The sequence below is a fragment of the Lactuca serriola genome, chromosome 8, assembly GCF_051521515.1.
Source record: "Lactuca serriola cultivar US96UC23 chromosome 8, Lser_US96UC23_V15, whole genome shotgun sequence".
Lineage (NCBI taxonomy): Eukaryota > Viridiplantae > Streptophyta > Magnoliopsida > Asterales > Asteraceae > Lactuca > Lactuca serriola.
In genome coordinates, this window is record NC_136415.1 from 67,655,311 (window position 1) to 67,661,228 (window position 5,918).

Genomic DNA, 5,918 nt, shown 5'->3' on the forward strand with positions numbered 1-5,918 from the left:
TAGTTATGTGTTTAATTATGTGTGAACATACATGGTTTCACATGAATTAGTTAAGTATTGGTAAGATAGAACTAAATTACTAATATAAATAAAAAGCAACTTAGTAATCCGTAATCGTTAGCTAGCCATAAGGGAGAAGTGGATTCAAACTAAACAAGAGTGTGTTTTTATTTATTGAATTTGATTTAAGTTCATCTGATCTTGTAAAACCAGATAAAACCCATTATTAAACTTGTTAAATAAATTAGGTTAATTTAATAGTAAGTAAATTAATTAGAACACCGTTCCCTGTGATCGACACCCGACTTACCCAAGCTATACTGTAATCTGACTAGGTACACTGCCTATAAGTGCATAGATAGTTAAGTTTGTTAGGTTATAAATATTAAAATTAGTGGGTACTTTTGTACACATCAAGTTTTTGGCGCCGTTGCCGGGGAACGGCTTAGTTTTTAGCTTATTTATTTGCATTAAATTAATCGATCCTTCTTGTGGAGTCAAAGCCACAAAAAGTTAATTTTTCAGCAAAATAAAAATTTTCTGTTAATCACAGAGTCCACGACGTGGCCATATACTTGCCACGACGTGGACAGACATAATTTTTGAAAAATTAGTTTGTAGTTGGTTTTTCTTATTTTAGATCAGTTTTACGTTTTAGTTTAGCAAGTTGCAGGAGTTCATGACCAGAAGCTCAAACACACACTTGGTGCCACCACTGGAAGACCCTGAATCCGCACTTCACAAGAAAAAGACGCCCTTGCAAGAATTAAAGTCAGCCTTTTCTAGGAAGTCGGGAAAGAAGACAGGAGAGTCAAGTTCATCAGCGAAGCACAAGAGCAATCTTGAGCATTTGGATCATACACCCTTGCAACCCGAGTCCGAATACGATACCGAACCAGAATTTGAAGAACACACAAGTGAACCCGAGAACGAGCCAAGGAACGAGATGGCAACAATTGAAGAAATGTCCATGGGAGCATACAAGAAGCGGATTCGAGAAGATATGGGTTCCGGTTTAGTCCAACCTGCAATACCTGCCACTGCCACCTTCGAGCTGAAGGGACACATATTGACTGCGCTGAAGGACATCCCATTTTTTGGGAAAGATCATGAGGATGCTTTTAAGCATCTAGATGAAGTCAACGACATTGCAGATTACTTCAATGTCCCAAATGTCAACAGGAATACAGTCTTGCTTAGGATGTTTCCCATCACTTTCAAAGGAGCTGCTAAGGAGTGGTTAAAAGCACTCCCACCGGGCACAATCACCACTTGGGCTCAAATGCGTGAGCAATTCCTGGACCAGTTTTGCCCACCATCCAAAATAGCCAAACTCAAGAAGGCAATAGCCAACTTTGATCAACAGCCGGGGGAGTCACTATACGAAGCATGGGAGCGGTACAAGGGCTTACTCAAAAATTGCCCTCAACATGACCTAAATGTGCAGCAAGAGATGTCAATCTTTTATGATGGGGTCAATGTGATGACAAGACAACTCCTTGATTCTCAAGGACCGTTGACAAAGAAAAATCCAAGGGAGGTCAAGGAGCTAATTGAAGAATTCGCGAAACACTCCCGCGAATACCATAACCCGAGGCAGGACGGAAGCAAAGGCGGTGGAGGGGCCCAAACTGAAGAAATTGCAGCTGTCATGGCCATGCTAAATAACATGGATCGCAGGATAACACAAATGGACCAGTCGATACATGCCATAAGAGTGGGGTGCGAGCGATGCAGTGGTCCACACTTGACCAAGGACTGCAATGTGGATGAGTTTGGGAACAGAAAAGCTCAAGTGTGCTACTCTAGTGGGGATAAGTTTGATGATGACTGGAGGAAACCGAAGAAGGAGGGGCTGCCATATGAAGAGTATAAGAAGCAAAAAGAAGAGAAGTATAGACAGATAGGTCGAGGCCTTTACCAAAAGGAGCAGCCACCAATCAAGAAGAAACCCGACCTAGAGACCATTTTGATGAAGTTTATGGACGCTTCGGAAAAGAGACACAATGCCACGGATTCCGCTATCATGGAACAACAAACATTGATAAAGAACCAGCAGGCCTCCATCCATAACCTTGAAGTACAATTTGGTCAACTAGCCACTTTAGTTCATGAAAAATTGTCCCCGAAGAATCCCGAAGTAAAAGCCCAATCTCACGTAATGGCCATCGATACTGAAGAAGATACAATATCTGAGTTCCTGGAAGCGTTGGAAGAAGAAACACAGCAGCCCAAGAAATCAAGGATCAAAAATGGAGAAAGTGCTTAACTAGGCTCGCCACGACGTGGCACTCCTCTGGCCACGACGTGGCGCAAGTCTGAGCAAAAATCCTTTGAGCCTATTCCAGCTTATCATCCACCTATGCCATTTCCCACCCGCGCAGCACTTAGTCAACTGGAGAAGGAACATTTAGAGGTTGTGAAGCATGTGAAAGGGATTCCAATTAATACTCACTTTGTTGAGACCTTATCCGAAGCTCCCGAGAACCAGAAATTACTGCAAGACTTGATAGATACGCGAAGGCAATTAAAGAAGCAGTCTACAGTGATTCTAAGTGAACAAACTTCAAAAGCTGTGTTGGGAAAAACACCAGAAAAGATGGGGGATCCTGGACGCCTCACTCTTCCATGTGAGTTTGGGAATAAAATGAAGGTTAATGCTTTAGCCGATTCTGGGGCTAGCATTAATCTAATGCCTTTTTCATTTTATCAAAAATTGGAGATTCAGAAAATGAAGGCTACAAAAATGAAGATTCACATGGCGAACCGTTCGGTGACACAACCCCGAGGCATAGTGGAGGATATTTTGGTGAAAATTGGAAAATTTGATTTTCCAATAGACTTTGTAGTCTTGGACATGAAAGAAGACACAGATGTTCCGATAATCCTTGGTCGGCCATTGCTTAACACTGCTGGTGCCCTTGTTAATATCCGCGAGTCCAAGCTCACTTTAAGGGTTGGGGATGAACAAGAAGTCTTCGGGATAAGAGATGACTTTCAAGAAGAGAAAGAAGAGGTGTTCACGATTAATGAGGAGACTGAACTAGAAGAGCTGGAAAAGCTTATGGAAGAAGAGATAAAGGCAGTTCATCAAGACAAGAGGACAAAACCAAGGGCATCTATTCCGTATTTGATTGAAGTCATAGATTACAAGAGCCCGCCTTCTTGGGTGAGCGAAGAGGACGAGAAAATGACAAGTGATGAAGAGGAAGTCACTTCAAAAGTAACAAGGCCGGTGGTGAAAGAAGAGGAGAATGCTATGGAGTGCAAGGAGCAAACAAAGGGCACAAAACATAAGCATGAAGAAGATGGAAAAGCTAAAAAGGAAAATTCAAAGAAGGCGTATAAAAGGAGAGTTCAAGCTTATAAACGGCGGTTCAAGGAACAAAAGATCCTGGTGGTAGACTCTTCCGAAGATTCAACGTAGAACGCACGGAGTCCAGCTCAAGACTCCAAGAAAAAGAAGCGCTTCTCGGGAGGCAACCCGAGTTTGGTTTGCATTTTCTTTTTAAAATTTTCTTTTCTTTTCTTTCATTTTAATTAGGAAAGACATCAATTCATCATCTAAAAACCGGTAATAAGTAGAGAATTAGTTGTAGGGAACTTTAAATAATGAATGATATGCAAAGAAATTAGTTAATATGATACACATTATTAAAATTTTGCATCTGGCAGTTTCCACGACGTGGGCATAGCCCAGCCACGTCGTTGGTTAAAATGGAATGCGCGATCTTAAGAAAGATTTAAGGTCCACGACGTGGGCATAGCCCGCCACATCGTGGCCTTTAAAAATCAGGGGGGGACCAATTGCTTAAAACCCTTTGACCGAGAAATCTCATCCCCCACTTGGAGACTGCCGCACTCACGGGAACATCACAACCCCACAAACAATTTCCTATTATACTTCCAATTTCCTTGAAAATTCTTGCCAATTAATCCATTTGGTATGTGTTTTACTCATTATTTTGTAGTTATTTCTTCCAATTTCAAGTTTTCGTGATTAGGGTTTGTATGATTCACGAAATTGGTTGAATCTAGTGGCTGATTTTAGATTGCATGTCATTTAAACGTCCATAGGAACAAAACCCAAGCACTATTTTGGTGGAAATCGCTTGTAAAAAGACCGATTTATAATCTGTGTGCGACGCGGCCCACGACGTGGCATAGCCTGGCCACGTCGTGACTTCTGGCAGACCCATGTAATATGTTTTAATGTGTTATTTGTTTGCTGCTTTGGTTTGCTTTTGTTTGCAGAAATGGGACCACGACGAGCTGTTCCACAGGAAGAAAACCTGATAGATGTAGCAAGCATACATCCTTTATACCAGTTTCCTCAAAACATTCCCGGACCGTTGCTAACAACCTACGAGAATCGGCTTGGATGGTTATACAATAGGGAGTTTGCAATAGCCCCAATTATTGATTGGGGATGTCTTGGTAGAGTGGGAATGGTAGTGGATCTGGAACGTTATTGGTCGAAGACTTATGTTGTAGATCAATTTTCGTTCACTTGTCACCGGTGGAGGAATTTGTTCGCCATTCAAGAACCCGTGTACCGGGAATTGTCGGTAGAATTTTCTCTACCGTATGTTTCGAAGAACGCACCCTTGATGTCACCTACAATAGGGAACTTGTGTTTCGTTTGGGTGGTGTATATCGTGAGTGTAGTCTTCGGGAGTTTGCTTGGCGTATGGGGCTCTATACAGAAGTGGAGACGCAATCTCCGTTTTTTATCCCTTTCTTGCTTGGATGTGTGCGGGATTTTGCTCCGGGTACTTTGGATGTGCAGTTTTGGCGGGGCATTTCTAACCATGAGTACAACACTCGTGACTCGAGTGAATCACAAATTGGAAATCCTGTTTTCCGATTTTTGCACCGCCTTATCATGTTTTCAATCAATCACAAGCATCATGGTGATAAGGTCCCCATTCAGAATCTATTTTATTTATGGACTCTTATTACTCCGGGGGTTTGGTGTGATTTGCCTTATATGTTGGCGAGGATTATGGGGAAGAAAGCGGCCAATTCTAGGCCTGGGAGCCCGATTACTGGGGGGGCATTTGGTTACTCGCCTGGCTAGGTCATATCATATTTTGACCCATGACTTTGTGAGGAATCTTACTCGATTCCCGGATACAGACTTGACCATTCAAGTCTTGGGTGTCATGCGAGCGGTGGTGAATATCGGGGGTCGTTTTGTTATACCGCCGATAGATGACGAGCAGGAGGAGGTGCAGCCGGGACAGCAACCACCAGCCAGGCCGAGGCGTCGGAATGTGCGGGCTAAAGGTGAGGTCGAGCGAGAGCGTGCTGCTTCGCAGTATGTGCAGGGAGTGCCCACCGACCCTTTTTAGAGTCGGGTGGGAACATATTTGGATAATCTATGAGGTCATGCCATTTACCATACCCAACTTACTGAGGGTATTTATTCACATTTGGGTGTGACCCGACCACCTTCTATGCCACCACAGTATCCCTATTTTCCGACATGGGAGGAGCTATGGCGTCTGCAAAATGATGGGGCAGGGCCAAGTGGAGCACAAGATCAAGATGATGATTGATTTTATTTTGTTTTTTTTAGTAGTTTTTTTTTATGTTGACTTTGGTGTGTGATGTAAAACTTTATTAAGACTATGATGTTACTTTTTGTTTCTTTTGGGTTGTTCTAATTTTTCAGATTAGCGTTGGAATTCTAAGGAGCATAGAAGGATAACTTTCGAGTCGTGTTTGTCTAGTCAATGAAGCTTAGAGTCGTGAGTCGGAACCCACAATTCAAGATAAGTGTGGGGTCTATTAGGAGAGAGGTTATAGTTGGGAAATATATTTGCATAGAAGCGTCGGAAACCAGTTAGCCATTGGTCAAAGCTGCTAGAGTAAATAAAGCAAACAAGTCATTTTCTGCTGATGCCTAGTTTCCA

At 42.6% G+C, this 5,918-nt stretch overlaps 1 non-coding gene across 1 annotated transcript; it reads right to left on the minus strand.

The window, feature by feature from the left end:
- Nucleotides 1–1,330: 1,330 nt before the first annotated feature.
- LOC145071892 (small nucleolar RNA R71) lies at nucleotides 1,331–1,437 on the minus strand. The gene has a single exon (XR_013690853.1). It is a non-coding gene; the product is annotated as a small nucleolar RNA R71 (small nucleolar RNA).
- Between the last annotated feature and the right edge of the window lie 4,481 nt (nucleotides 1,438–5,918).